At 36.7% G+C, this 16,773-nt stretch overlaps 1 protein-coding gene across 2 annotated transcripts in view; it reads left to right on the forward strand.

Annotated features, from left to right (window-relative positions):
* The window catches only part of CDH11 (cadherin 11), a 111,077-nt gene that overhangs the window by 43,513 nt on the left and 50,791 nt on the right, over positions 1 to 16,773 (forward strand). For both annotated transcript variants that reach the window (XM_048816443.2, XM_048816444.2), the window contains exon 2: positions 13,918 to 14,044. The gene's annotated coding sequence lies outside the window, so the exon portion shown is untranslated. The remainder of the gene's footprint in view (positions 1 to 13,917; positions 14,045 to 16,773) is intronic.

Raw genomic sequence — 16,773 nt, forward strand, 5'->3', positions numbered from 1 at the left:
ATTTGTGCACCTAAATCCCTTTGGCATTTCTGAAAATCTCCCCTATACATTTCATGTGCCTATTTAAAAAGGGCCCATGAGAATATAACTATTAGTTTTGTTAAGTTTAATTGTTAAACATATTCCTGGTCTGCGCACATTAAGGTCTACAGAGCATCATTTCTTGTATTTACTACATGGGGAGTCATAAGACAGTGAAGTTGTGCAGGTGAAAAAGCTACCTTAACACTTTCTCTGTGTGTGTGGGCACATACACACGCACACATTTTGGATAATATAAAAATGTACACATTTTACTCTACCTGTACTTAAGCTGTGAGTGCAGTTTGTAACACTAAAAGCAGCATGCCTTTCCTGTATCCGAGCAAATGATAGGTGCAAGAAGAGTGGTGTTGGTAGTGGAGATTTTGACTAGGTCACTGAGCTCCAGGGAATGCTGCTGCTTACTGTGCACAAGCAGCGGAAGGGACTGTGTTTCCACGCTAGCAGACCATAATTCTTTCTGTGCATGTCATTTGGGCCCTTACACAAGTGCTGAAGAAAATACCAAAGGATATGCTGCCCTGGTCCTACGGACATATACTTAGGGTTCCCTGCACCCTCCTTTCTCCTTCCTCCCTTTCCCACCCTGTGCAGTCCAGTTCAGCCTGATACTGTATATAATTGTGATTATTATCTGATATACTATACCATGCACAAGCATGAGTACATGAAAAAATGCATTATATGGTGGTCACTTGTTATCTTTTAGCTACCGTGTGACATATACAGTACCACAGGATGTCACAGAGATATTCTGTGAAGCATCACAAAGTTCTATAGAAGATAATTCATACCACTAATAAGTGAAAATGTTATTGTCTTGCTTAAGTTAATCGGGGTTTTCTCAGGATTCTGGAGGGTTAGTCATTCCATTAGGAGTGGCCTTTTTTCTGTGCACTCAATTAAACACCGCTTTAAAAAAAGACCCAATGACATATTGAGTATAGGAAGTCTGGCTCAGAAAGATGATTGGTTTTTATTAAACCAAGTTCTCTGCAAAGTGGGCTACAACACAGAAAGTGTCTACTGTCTTTCAGATTATTGCATTTTCATTTGTCCCCTCAACACTTTATATGTATGCACACAGAGATATGTAGTGTCAATTATTATAACGCATAGTCACCAAATACAACATTATCCTTTTTCCCAAGCTCCAAATTATTTGATATAATTGATAATAGCAAAAATGTTAACTGATAATTTCACAGATTCTCAAACTTCCATATATGTACATTTTCAATTTCTAATAGTGGTTTTAGAAACCATACAACTGTAATTTAGCAAGAATAACTGTATGTTAAGCTTACTGTCTAACTACTAAACATGGCTAAATGGTAATTATGATTATGATTACCATGAACAGTGAATGGAAATTCAGCAACTGGTTGATGTAAATATGTCCACCCACTATCAAGTGAAACCAATTAGGTAATTATTTTTTAGTGAAACTCCTTTGGTTTAGGGCCTTCACAATTCAAGATAATGAGCTGTAGAACTACCCATACCTCTGGTTCAATTGCAAAATAACAGTGGAGGCATGGAAGTAACCTTATTTATTTTATCAACAGTTTGCTGCCAGTCAAATGTAATGTTAAGTATGTGTGAACATTCTATCAATGTAAATGTGATTTAAAGTAGGGAAAAACCTAAGATATATTTAGGAATAAATATTCATTACTAAGGCCAGCAAGAACACATACAAAATAATAATTATTAATAAATAGTTTGGACTTACATAGTCCTATCATGGGTGGGTCTTAACTGAAGTGTGAATTAACTGAACCTCACAGCACCTTTATGAGGTACTGTAGGTAATTATTTTTATCCCTAAATTACAGATGAAAAAATGGAAACACACAGATTTGCCAAGGCCATACAGGAGTTCTAAGGCAGATCCAGGAATATTCTCCCATCTGTATACCAAATACATTTTAAACGGGAGGAAAAATTACTAATATATGGATTTAGTTGGGGATTGGCCCTGCTTTGAGCAGGGGGTTGGACTAGATGACCTCCTGAGGTCCCTTCCAACCCTGATATTCTATGATTCTATGATTGCATCCAACTTCTATTTTTATTTCAGCTTTATTGCAGATAGATATTTTCCTGCTCTCATTGGGGAGACAGTTTGCTGGGCAGCTGCCAAAAGGGATCTTTTTATTAGTTTGATCTTTTCTTTACTTATTATTAGCCATAGGCTTGTCCCCAGGTACTGTTCTTCAAGTCACACACCTATCCGGGCTGTCATTTTAACAACAGACTTTCTTTGTTGTAGCCCAAGTATGGTGGGTATTTAGAGAACATTCTGGGGATATGCAGTTAGAAGGCTTAAAGGATAGTCCTCCTGGCAGGGAACGACTGGAAGATCAGCATAGATGAGGACTCAACTTCAGACTGTCCAGTTTCTCTCACTTAAGTTTCTGAAATGCTAAATCTTTTTTTTATCATCTACCTCAGCAGAATAAGAAGTTCATTGTCGTCTTGAGGTTAGTGTCCTGTCTCAGGGATCCCTATTAAAATTAATATATTTATTTAGGATTGATATGATATTCCTTACTTAGGCAAAACTCCAATTACCTTCAGCGGGAGTTTTGCTTAAGTGTGAAATGTACAGCTGGCTTAAGTGTGTAATGCACAGTTGGCTCCTTGTATATACCATGTGCTTGCTATGTTATTATTTGATTATATATATTTCTACTTCACCACCATTGTTTTGAACTAATCTCATAATACTCTTACTCATAGCTTATAGTAATTATAACATAGAAAATTAAAGTCTAGTGGTACTTGGAGACATACTGGCCAACAAACATGTTAAATATTAATATAGTAGACAATTTTGGTTAATTTTAGCTGTGAAATTCAGTGTTATGAGCATTTAATTACATTGTGTAACTCAAATATAGATTATTATTATTTATGCCTTAACTCTCAAGACTAGATAGGTAGGCATATTATGAAATATTGGGGAAATAACTTCTCATAAGAAATATAAGGATATTGAAATATCCAGGGTAAAATATCTTCAACTGATGAGAGATGGAAAATCATATCACCCCACTGTAACATTGCTGAAAATTCGGGTGCTGTATTAATTCTGGAGAAAATTGCACACTGTTATATAATTGAATACTCTTACTGCTTGTTCAGTTTTGTAATAACAAACATAGATTTTAAAGGAGATTATTGATAGGCTATATATTTTGCATCACCTCCTCACTTCTGGGTTGGGGAACCAACTTTCCCCTGTTGAGAACACACACAGATAAATTGGGATGGAGGAAAAGAGAAGAGAGAGAAGCTTAAAAATAAGATTACCATGCAAATAAATGCCAAATATACTATGGTGTGGGCATGATCAACACAGAAATAAGTTTGACTTAAACTATAAAAAGATTCTTTAAAACTTCTGAAGAGTCACTTGGTTTACAATAGGCTCCAGAATGAATCATGTATCTTTCTGTGATGACAGAGATGTTCAGTCAGTTGAATCGGGCCTATACGAATTCAGAAACATCAGATATCTGTAATGATTTTAAACAATTCCTCTTTTCATTATTAATAAGAGAATGAAGGTTGGAGAAAAAGTACCTTAGACAAAAGAACTCCATCTCTTTGAGCACCTTGGACCAATTCTGAGCTAAAGATCCTTTCCGGTATTTCGAATGTCCCAGACTTATTCTTTCTTGAGTGTCTCTACCAGACCTGGAACCAGCAGGATGATTTTATGGGACATTATATAAAGATTAGTTTTTGAAAGATTAGTTGAAGTTTATGTCTGTGCTGGCTGTCCCCTACAAGCTTGACTAATGGGGGCATTCAGCACATAGTTCAGTGGTTCTCACTTTTTTAGGTTCCATTTTCAGGTCACTAGGAGAGGTTGATAAAAGGAAATAGAAGAAAGCCAGAAGAAAGGAAAAGAAAACAGACACTGAAAACAACAGGAAAGAGATACAATAGGGGTCAAATCCCAATGAAGTCAGTGGGAATTCTGCCATTGAGCACAACTGGAGCAGATCAGGCCCTTAGATATACAGTGGAAGGAAAGGAAGAAAGGACAGAGATTAGAAGAGTGAAGAAACAAAATAAGTAACAGTGCTGAAATTTGATGCTAAAATATATTCTTTAGGTAAATGTTTGATTTTTTCGGGGGATGTATCAGAAGCTCTGACTGTTTAGGAAAACGTTTTATGGAAACTGAGCATGAAATCCTGGCTCCATTGAAGTCAACAGCAAAACTACAGTATGACTGCAGTGGGATTAGGATCTCATCCTGGTAGCGTATGGCTTCTCCCGTTGGAGAACCTGGGTTAAATATGACTCAGAAGGGAAAGGGTTCCGTGGGTTGAGAATACCATTGTGTGTTTTGTGCAATGATGATAATCACTTGTGTGTGTTTTGTATATTTTATATCAATTTTATATATGTGATGGAAAAATATACAAGAGAGTTTTGCCCCTGGTGATCTGAGGACTTTTTTTCAGTTAGTCTAATAGAAAATTCCATATAGAAAAGCTGTGTTTTAGTGCACACACTTAAAATCTTTCAGAATGCAGAGAATTACGCCTGCTATATCCACATTTTCCAGAGTAGGCTCGTAAGTTCTTTTTATACATATAGTGGTTTGCCCCTACAAAAAGTTAGTTTTTAGAAAAAAACTCAGAGAGGTTGGATTTATGGAAACAAATTTGATCTATGATATTTAATATGACAGAGCCTGAAACCTCTGAATCTACTTTCATTCTTGATACCTGAACAGGATTAGGCTGGAGCAGCACAGGTTTATTTAACATAGACTTCATTCTCAAAGGCCCATAGCCTGCCCATGGGCCCACATGACCGAAAAGAAAGGGGAACAGATTAAGTCCTTTTGCAATGGGAAAGTTGTGAAGAGCTGGTGCAGGGGGCACAATCTCTACACCACTGTGGTAAAATCTGAGGAGGATTCTTTTGTTGTGCAGCTATTTTGTCTCCTGCTGGCCCCTGTGGAACTACCCTGGCTTAATCCCATTTACTTTGAACTGTGCAGAGGATTTGGCCTTCAGTACATATTGAGTATTGGTATTGTAAAAACCAATCATGGTCTACTATATCCCTGTATGAAAATGTACCTATTTCACTATCCAGTTTGTAATTTCAATCATGCATTTTTCTCATTCATTGTTCACTTAACTTAATTTTCATTGATATTAACCAGTTTTCCATATACCATGAATTAAAGCAGCCAGATTATGGCTGCTTTTCTCATTGTCCTCTGGTCTCCCCCTCCCGATTCGCTCTCTCTTTTTTTTAATCTTCTGCTTTCAATTCCCCCCCCCCCTTGTTTGTTTGTTTGTTCCCCTCCCTCTCTTGTTTGTGTTCCCTTGCCCTATGTTCTGGCCCCCTTCCTCTTTCTGTGGTGGCCAGGAGCTCCACTCAGCTATCACATGGTGGGAGAAGAGCTTTGTGTACCTCAGTGCTGTCCCCTTGCTCTCTTCCTTCAGCAGCTGAAGGAAGTATTGAGTAGTCCTGCTACAGCTGTTCTGATTCTACTGTGCACATGTGCACAAAACCATAGATCATGATGGGCCTGGATGCCCCTTAAGCCTAGTCCCAGGACAGTAGCCCCAGCTGACCCTCCTGGCCATGGTCCTGAACTCCCAATCCAGGGCTGGTTGTTCCTAGGCCCTCTGTAGTTGTAATTACAAGTTAATTAATGTGCGTGTACCTGATTTATACAACTTGGGGTTGCCTGTATTTTTGCTTTGGTGTTATATTCCTTTGGCTCTGTCATCCCTTGTAAAAAAGAACAGTAATGAATTTGTATACAGCTGGGATTTGGAGCAAAAATTATTTCTCGATGCAAAAAAACAAAACCACATGTGGAGCTTTTACTCTTTCTTGGTGTTGATCTATCTCTTTACAACTCCCATTTAAGCTGTTGGAGAATAAACAAAGTCTCCACTTCTAGGAACTATTTTATATTTATGCTGTATTGTTAATTGTCATTCTTCTGGTGATGTAGTTGTTTTATTAGGCTGGATAGGAGGAGAGGATACATATACAGAAATCTTCCTTTAAGTGTCATATAATTATTTTCTTTTCCTTTGTGATATTTATTCCTCTTTTGTTCAGTGTTTGCCCAATTATTTGTTTTGTTAAGTGCTTTGCATTTGTGGGTATGATTTATGCTGCTGTCTGCATTCTGTCCTCACATGTAATGTTTTCTCTATTTCATCAGAATATTAGGCATTGCATCGCATAAATGTGTGGGATCATGTAGAAACAGTTATCTTCAAGGCAGGGATGGGATGATTACCTGGTTGTCTTTCTTAGATTTTGTCCTTTCTTGTATATTATTCTGATTTTAAAGAATATATTTCCCCTTGTGAGGAGCATCTCTTGGGAGATGCTATGCACCCTCAGTTCTCACTGAACACACACCAAGTACTTAGCACATTACAGGATTAGGCCTTTAATACCCATAAAAGTGGTGGGCTATTGTCACTTGATAATACTGGGGACAGTGTGGTCAGATGCTATGGATGATTATATTAAGCCACCTCTGTTTTGGCCAGAAGCACCCTTTTTGTTTCAGTCATAGGTGGCTCAGAGGCAGAGACTGCCATCAGTCAAATTGTGCTGTGGGTTTGTGATGTCCAGTGTGTGCCAGGGACTAGGTTGAAACCACCCAATATATTTCCACTTGTTCATTAACCCACTGAGCCACCTTGTTATTAATTTTGTATTTCTATATAATTGGCTCATTCGTATTCATATAGTAAATATGAACTAGTTGTTATACTCTGGGCATTTAATTTTATCTTATTTATTTTTATAATGAATCCTGGATTTTCAGAATTAGATAGGCACATACCTGTCACATACATGCACCAAAATTTTGCACACAGTTGTGTTAATTGCAATATTTGTGTGTATTATATTGTGGAATGAATGCACATGAAATTCTGCAAATACTTTATTTTTCATTTATTTAACAATCTGTTTGATCTTTGATTTCCTAATGATATCTGGTTACTTCTTGAAAAGCCTGTTATTTTTAGAGAAGAGTTTTGTTACTTGATCTGCTCGGCTTTCTTGCTCCAGATAATTTTACATAGTTTGTGGCATAAAAACCAGAGTAGGTACTTTACCATATTTATTTTTCTGTCTTATGTTGCACTTCTCTTACCTGATGTTAAGATTAACTTCATCATTTTATAGATGAAGTGATTTGTATGATATACATTTCTGACCTGTGTATACAATTCCTTTTTCTTTATTTTTACATTGTACTATCTAAGATGTTCATTAAAATCTGGATTTAGATTTAGTGTATTTCAGCAGCCAGTAACAGATGCCCCACAAATCAGAGCTACAGTATGCTTTTGCTCATCATGTATATTTTTTATAGGTGAAATGTTGCATGGCATATTTTTGCTCAGTTTTAGAAGTGACTTTGAGGTTAAGGATGTGTGTTTCAGTTTTTTCTACTATTATAGTGTAGATATATATTACCTTCAGAGATTCCCATATTGCATTTGTGTACAGGCATTCTACATCAAATAAATTACACACACAGACACACAGATATTCCATCTCCCAGTCTTAAGTCCTTTCTATAGCGGCTGCGAGCTTAAATCATTTTATGTTCAGAATTTATAAGGTATTCTGTTAAACCATCTAAGACATTTTAAAATCGTACTTACGCTGATCAGTGTGTGGAAGCCAAGTACTTTATTTTGGTTACTTTTTTAAACATGCTATCTTTAACATTCTGGGTGAGCATCTGGAAATAGTTGTTGTATTTTTATAAACTAATAGCAACTAGACAGAATATCTGGACAAATAATTTGTTTAGGAAATGTTAACCTCTTTTGCTTTTGAATTTACTCTCATGGACTATTGTGATTTCCTTGAATGCATTCACTAACTGATTTTATGTGATCAATATTTTTTGAAACTTTTTCATCATGAATCATTTGTGCATATTAGAAATTCTCTTTCCTTGAGCATTTTGCTAGTAAAACTTCATTAATTAAATATTTGCAGATACCAAACACAAAAGAGGTGCAACTATGGCAGAAGCATTTTTTAAAAAAATGCAAATGCATATTTTTGTATAATTTATTTTGTTTATTTACTTACTCATTTCTACTCTAAATATTCCAATATTTTGACCAGATTAATTTTAAATATAGTAAGAAACTTGTTAGCTCTGTTTCATTTGGGAGACTTGGTCACAGATTGGTATCCATCAGTACCACGACGTTTTTTTCTGATATTTACTCTATATTTTCCCTTTCTTAATTTAATCCTTGCCCCCTTTTAACATCATAAATATTTTTCTCTGTCTGTCTTATAAACCCTCAGATATTTACATACTCTTATTATTTCATTAATTGCCAAGCTGTAGGTATCATCTCTTAGCAAAGCTGTAAGTACCTAGCTTTCAGAATCCTTCTGTGGAAGTCAGTCCGTCTAGCGCCTTGATTACAGTTGCTGCTCTCCTTTGAAATCCTTCCAGTTCACCAATATTTTTCTCTTCTGTTAGTACATGTGGTATATGATAGGCATTTTCCTTGTAGCAAAAGATAGATAGGGTGCATGAATGGATACATAGCTACAGTAAGGGGGAGAGGGACTCACAGAACAGAGCAAAGGAGGGTTTTTTTTTAAAGACTCATATTTTGCATGCTACTTGATTGTATTGGTTTATTCATTTCTGAAAACATACCAAAGCTGTGAATATTTATTTAGTTCTGCTCCTAATAGTGTTTCTAATAGGGAATTATTTTGGTACAATGAAAGACATTTGTAAATGAAGCAGATAAACCCTTTGGCAGACAAGGAGTGTTTTGTTCAACACAAGAATTCTATTGTCCACTGCTTTAGTTGTCAAGTGCCTAGGGAACCCAGGATTTATGATGATGTTACAATGGCCCTTTCAGTGAAAAGTCTAAGAAGCTGTGAGATTCCGTTCCTCTGCTTTTCAGACTCTCTAATCTTTTTATCATGCAAGGACAATGCAGGATTCAGCTGCTTCTTGGGCCACAGGACTGTCCATTTAACATCAGGCATTGTGAAGTAATTACCGTAGTGACAATGGATTTTTGCATCTGACCAGCAACACTTTCAAAATTTCTAGGGTTGTCAATTTGTATAACCCAACTGTTAAGACATGGCTTACTTTACAAAAAATAAAATAATCTTGTTAGGAGTTTTATTTAAAGTGCCACTATGTCAAATCCATTTGAAGCACAAGAACTGTTTATTGGTTGTTTATTGGAGTTTTCTTGTAATTATAATTGGACTTTGAACACAATATTCTGTAAATACAGCAGGTTTTTTTCAGTGCATTAGTAGGGCTTTTTCTTTACTTTTTTGGGGTTGTGGTTGTTGTTGTTTTTGTTTGTTTGGGGTTTTTCCTGTAAACTGCAGATATTGAATATTCTGTTGGGAAACAATGTAGCAAAAATGTTTACAATGGAAAAAATAACAAATACAAATATATAAGGATATATAGGTAATGCCTGTTGCATACATATAAAGATTACTAAACTAAACTATGCTCTGTGCTGATGTACTAGATGGGAACTCTACAGTAGCTTTCCATCATGTTTTTCATTAAAAACATTGATCATGGCATTTCTCATTCCTTCCCTGAGGTGAAAATGCAGATTTTTTTGCTATTTGCTACACAGAATGATCAGTATTAGTAAGAAATATTGATTTGAAACCCATGTACCCTGCATAAATGCTGTGTTACTGCTAATGGAGCTCTTGTTTGACAGTTAAACTATCGTCTATATAGGAGGGGTCCATTGTTTTGCGTTTATGTACATAAGGAAATTTCACTGTACAGTGGCTAGAGCTGGGAACTGGGAATAAGCATGAGGGTTTTGAATCCCAACTCTATTCACCCCACATAAAGTTAAAACGAGGTTTTAAAAATTGATGACATGCAGGTGTGTAACAGTATGTGCCGAGATTGAAACCCATACACTTCCAATTCCAAGGATACAGGTCTTCCAAAAATAAGATAACCTTACCTGGGCACTACTTTGGTCCTGTAAAGGGAGTCATGCACATTTTGAGCCATATAAGCAAATTATCAAAATGGCATAATTTAGTCCCTTTCCAATGTTATTCCTTTTCTGTGCTTCATTTTTGTGTAATTTCAAACACAAATGCAAAGACAACAAGTTTATTTGAAAAAAAAACATGTATTTAAAGAGTGTGATATGTACTTCACAGTAAACTACATACAAAGCTTGTCTACATAATGTATTTTCATGAATCAAGCTTTTAGCATATTAGTTATTGAATGATTGCTCACTATATATCATCATCCATAGCTTACATTTGTTTTCTATCATATAATTATTTAGAGCTTTATTGAATATTTCACAATAATTAATTAATTTAACTTATTCTGTTTGCAACATATCCATGAGCAGATTGCGCTTTCCTAGGACTTATTCATAATTTGAATTTAGTTGGTGAACATGTTTTCCAATTTTTAAATCTATAGATTGATCATAAATATCTGAAATTGTAAGTTGAGTTGGTTACCAAAGTTGTGTTGGCCAGATGAGTTGCATGTTTTTATTTCTGTTCTCTGATGGGATTAGTGAGAAGCATTTCTGGTGTGAATATTTATGCAAGTACAAAATTTGTTATCCATGAACACGTGGATGCAACTTAAATTAGCTCTCAGTCTGTGAACATTTTTTTGCCAGTAAAATTTGATTGCTCTACTGTGGTCGGAAAGCACATACAAAAGGAGATTTAAAAGCAAATTTATTTTAAAATCCAAATGAATATTCATAGTGTTTTTGCATATTTACCCAGCTCTGATATTTAGAAACATGTTTGTAATCATATCAACACACATTATAGAGTATTTTATAATAATTTCCTAAAAGTTTTCATTTAATTTTTGGGTATTTGGATAAAGAAGATAGAGTGCAATCTAGTCTGACTTCCTAGGAGTGTTCATTGGTAGCAGCCTAACGGCTGTTAAAGTATCTGGTGCACATCAGAAGCATGAGCCTCAGTATAGTCTCCTGTCACCACCTAGCCATGAATCCGAATAGCTACATTCTTTTATCCATTGGTAGAAGTTAGCTCTATGAGGCCACATATCTTTTGAAAAGTATAGCATGCTTAGGGCCTGATACTATGAGCTGTTGACCACTCAGAGTTAAGGGGTCTCTGCAAATCCTGGGAAGTGTTCAACACCTTGCAGAGCTGGGCCCTTGGCAGACTTGCATGGGTTCCTTTAATAATCCAAAGGAATCCCCATGTACATGCACTATACTTGAAACACTCATTCAAGCACAATATTGGCAAAACTCTTACCAGTCGTGAATACAGTCTGGCTACTCTATGGATGGAATACAATTGCCCAGAACCTGGGATATGGTGTGTCTGGGCTTTGCTGCATATTCTGGACTTAAAGCCAGAATAGCGAGGCACAAAGACTTACTTCATTACAGAGGGACCCTGCTGCCTTCTCCCCCTCCCCCCCATCTGCTTCCATACTGCTGGCACAGAAGGCTAAACTCCCTGGATCCCTGACTGCCCAATCACCACCTTGGGCCATTAGCAACTAGTGCAATTTAGAGCAACATTTAGGCTTCTTTGAGGTATGCCAGGAGACTGGCCCAGCATTTAGCCCGCCAGGTCTGGAGAGCACAGAGGCCATCTTCCTCAGCAGTGCTCATAATCCTAGGGTAAAATGCATTTTAACCAATGTATTAATTTCACCACAAATATAAAATATTCACTGGAAAAAACAGCATGTGAGCAATTCATTTCATTTAGTTTTAATGCTGAGTCCTCTACACAAAATATTTAAATTGCTTTACAAAAAAGAGAAACATCTATTAATGGCTCACAATTATATTACACTTATTTTATTATTTAAATGTTTAGCAAACCAAAGTCTGTAAAGATAAGGAAAGAAAAGGTTTGAACAAGAGAAGCAGAAAATTGTATTCTTGTAGAAATGGGAATTTAGTTTTCTTCTGAGTAATTCAGCTTGTTGGGGACACACAGGGTCATTCTACTCCCCTTATATCTGTGCTATCTCATTGATTACAGCCTGCTTGCACTGGTATAACAGTTATTATCTCACACTGAAATACTTAATAATTATTATCAACTGCATAACAGAAGCTCTGAGAATATAAGATGCAGCACCCTTTGATCATCTCTTAGTAATTGTCACTGGCTAATGGAGTAATTATCATGTGCTCATTCTCTGTAATGTGGGTAACAGGAACATGATGATGATGATGCGTAATAGGAACATGATGATGCAACCAACCTGTCTGTGTGGTTGGACATAGATACGCGTGTGGAGTCCCACTGACTTCGGTGGGATTCTGCATGGGTGTAAGGAAGCCCTGGTTGGATCCCTTTGCAGGATGGAGCCCTACTTTAGTCCTAGTTTAATATTTAATAATTGTAAAGTGCTATCATGAGGCTTTGATACTTTTAATGTAGATTTTACTGAAAGAGGTAAACAAGATATTTTTTAAAAATTCAAAACAGGTTGAGAATTTTATGCTATTTTATTGAAAACTTGAGGAAGGTATCTCTCCTATTCTCTCCTGCTCCAGGCAGATGGTAAGTAGCATACTGTAGATATCAGTCAACAGGTGTATGCACACAGCCATAAATGTCCAGAATACTGCTGAATCGGACTGTAGGTGCTGGCTGGATAAAAAGACAGCATTCCAATTTGTTGAAAGAATTATTTTTTATTGGTAAATGTTGGTAAACGTCAATTTCAAAGCACAAACACATAAACCAGAGAAAAAGTATTTCCTTCAATAATAATCAGAATATAAAGACAGACAAAGAAGGAAGAATGCAGCTTGAGAACTTAGATTTATTTAAGGATATTTACTTTATATATTTTGACATGCGATGTTCACAATTTGTGTTTTAAGTTATAAAACATTTTGAATCTCAATTTCTGCTGTCATTACATAATTAAGGTCTGACCCTCCCATAATTTCCTGCAACTGTGAAAATTTAAATAAATAAAAATAGAAAAAATGCTTAAAAATAAACATCAAAATTATCTGTCAGATTTATTTTAAAATGTTGAATTCTGCCAACCCTAAGTATATAGCAGCATCAAGAAGACAACATGTAGGCTTGGAAATTTAGTAGTAACAAAATACACGTTTTGCAGTGTTCACATTATAAAATAATGTGGTTTATAGCCATGAAAATAAAGTTAATTTTCTTGTTGTATGAAGGAACCTCCCATGACCACAAACCCAAGGAAAGATGTGCTCTGTAAACCTGCCCAACAGAAGAGCAACCCCCTGCCAATTTTCAAATTCCCAATACAACTGTAACTTTTATCATGGGCATATAGTTCCACTACTCTAGAGGCAGTTTCCTCTTTTCCTTATTCTGTCATGATACTAAACTATCTGATTTGTAATATGTCTTACAGCACTTAGAAATGCTGGAAGCACGTCTTGTTGGCTGATGATACCTGACATGTGACTATAGCTGGGTGGTTGTTTTTTTCCCTTACAAGTGTCTCTTGCTCTGGAGAATGTTCCCAGAGCATATTTTCTTTCATGAGATTCTATTTGTCTAGGAGGTAGAGAGAAAGATGTGAAGGGATATTGGCATGGCCTCCAGCACTTTAATTATGGGAACATTCTTCCAATAATAGGTCTATATGGGTAAAAGTTACTTGTAAATTCTATCCCCGGCCTATAGATATTCTTCTGTCTCCAAAATCCCATTGGGCTGTTGGGGTAACTTAAAAGTTAGTGTTTTTTGTTTGCTTGTTTGTTTTTCCCTTGTTATTGTGACTGTAAAGTTACTTTTGATTTCAAATGAACTTTTCATTCTTTGCAGCAAGAGCTGAGATATCGGATAAGTGGCAGCACAAAATTTAAATCTTCGTTGTCAACACAGACTCATTAAGTGTTCAAATGGGCGGAATATGTTACATAAATTGGCAGCAAGTTTCCAGTGGGTGAAGGTAAGATATCTGACTTCATGACTTATAATTGACAACTTAGGTATATGTTGCTCTCTTTTTGTTGCTCCATATATACACTGTGGCATGTCAACAATTAGTAACCTCTTGTTTAAGCCAATTTGTTGCCAGATTTTCTCAGAGTTTTCATAGTGTGGGTCCACCGGTCTTCAGTGCCACTCGGAGAGCTGGTGCCTTAGGACATTGAGCATCTTGCTGTGACTATCCTGTAATGCACTATTTGACAAGCTGCACTATTCATATCATGCTCATTTACATTTATAACATCATAACTCTTCTTAAGGACGCACAAAAAGGAATTTAGCACTGAAAGGGTTGAGGGGATGGTAAGCTATAGTCAGAAATTTTCCAAAACAATGAGAGTAACCATATTACATTAATCCAAAAATGGGCTCTGTGTTGCTGTTTTTCTAAGGCTGCATGGATGAGCAGCTTTTGTATTTATTTTTCACCTGTACCATTTCATGTAATGTCACTAATCTTGAAACAGCCATTCATACTTGTGCTGCAAAAGGTTTTGTTGTTCACTGTGAGGCTTAGCTGAAAAATGCTGCTGAAAATGTGGAGACAGGGTGATAGGGGTAAACCTCAGACTCCAAAAAATGGTTCTATTATTCTTCCTCCATAATTCTATTATCAGCCTTTAACCTCTGACATTCTGTGCTTTTCTGATCTACCAATGAAACAAGAGATTCCTCAGAGGTGAGAATTCTTAGACAGAAGTATCCATATATTTTTTTAAATCAACGATAAAATCTGTAATAAATAATATAGATAGTAGCGTCATTTATAGCAGTATCAGATGTGAAATCCTTTTTGAATTGTGATGTTTTTAAAAGAGTCTACAAGACTGTGACATTAAAGCTCTGTAGCTATCTGATTCATTTACATCTTTTTATATTCAGTACACTAAAGTCCTGCTTGACAGATGCTTCATTTCTGTGGAAATGTCCTTGAATGATGATGATCTCATTTCTGGCAGCCAAATGGGCAAAATACTACAACATCCCTATGAACAGCTACATGGATGTGCATGTCCAACATTCACTGAGTCGTTAAGGTAGACTGCAGCAATTAGTATCAAGTTGTAATAGAATGGTTTCAACCGTTAAACTGACCCCACTACACTGAATTTCCTTGAGGAAATCTATAGGCCTCTACACCTTTGTCAGGGTTCCTTCCCCACTCTGAACTCTAGGGTACAGATGTGGGGACCCGCATGAAAGCCCCTAAGCTTATTTCCACCAGCTTAGGTTAAAACCTGGTATGCTGCCACCACCAAGTGATTTAACAAAGAATCAGGGAAGAGACCACTTGGAGACATCTTCCCCCAAAATATCCCCCCAAGCCCTTAGACCCCAGTTCCTGGGGAGGCTTGAGAATAAACAAGATGAGCACAAACCAGCCTTGGATTTTTAAGACCCAAAAAACCCAATCAGATTCTTAAAAACAACTTTATTAGAAGAACAAAAAAAGATAAGAGAACAACTCTGTAAGATCAGAATGGAAGATAATCTTACAGGCAGTCAGATTCAAAACATAGACAATCCCTCTAGGCAAAACCTTAAGTTGCAAAAAGACCCCAAAACAGGAATACATATTTCCTACAGCACAGCGAATTTCACAAGCCAAAACAAAGAAAACCTAATGCATTTTCTAGCTAGATTACTTACTAACTTTACAGGAGTTGGAGGGCTTGCATCCTTGATCTGTTCCTGGCAAAGGTATCACACAGACAGACAAAAGCCTTCCCCCCCAGCCCCCCTCCAGATTTGAAAGTATCTTGTCCCCTCATTGGTCATTTTGGGTCAGGTGCCAGCCAGGTTACCTGAGCTTCTTAACTCTTTACAGATAAAAGGACTTTGCCTCTGGCCAGGAGGGATTTTATAGCACTGTATACAGAAAGGTGGTTACCCTTCCCTTTATATTTATGACAATCTTCAAACTAGGAAGAAGCTGTTCTATATATTTGTGTCTAACAGTGCTTCTTATTTTGTTGTTCATTAAAACTCAATTGCCAAATGTTGCCATCCAGACCCAGTTCTTGGTCAGGCAAAACTCCCAGTAAAGTTACAGTTTAGCCTGAGTAAGGGCTGCATGATTTGCATGCATGCAAAAACACCATTGAATAAACAAAAAACCCCACCTTGTCTTAATTACGGCCCTGAATCTGCTCCCCTTCTCGTCAGTGGGAGTTAGGCAACTGATTTAATGGGAAGGGAGCTTGGGCTCTCTATGCACATCTATGCCAGTTACTGAACTTTAGTGTTCACATTACTAAGATTCTGAATAAAGCCTAATCTGCTTTCTTTTCAACTTGGCACCCCCTCTCATTTCTGGCTTCTTAGACTAGTCCAGGCCTACTCCTGCTCTTTTCATTCTTGGCTCAGTGCTACACTCACAAGCAGATTTTATTTTAATGACATTCTTGGATGGGGACAAAACGACCACCACATGTGCTTGGGAAAAGTAAAGAAGAAACATAGAACTACTAATGTGGGGCTCAAATCTAAATTAACTCAGGTTAAGCAGCATCTTACACTGAAAGCAGCCCCATTGGTTTCTCTAGGTGCTTTTCCATTTCAGAGTTAGGGGAAGTTAGAGATGTAATCATTTCTGAAAAACTTCCTGCATAGTGATTTTAGGATGTCCACTGTAAGGCATTTGAATTGTCTCTCGGTAAAGGGAGATGTAAAGAGAATGAACACATA

This window comes from Caretta caretta, chromosome 12 (assembly GCF_965140235.1).
Source record: "Caretta caretta isolate rCarCar2 chromosome 12, rCarCar1.hap1, whole genome shotgun sequence".
Taxonomy (NCBI): domain Eukaryota; kingdom Metazoa; phylum Chordata; order Testudines; family Cheloniidae; genus Caretta; species Caretta caretta.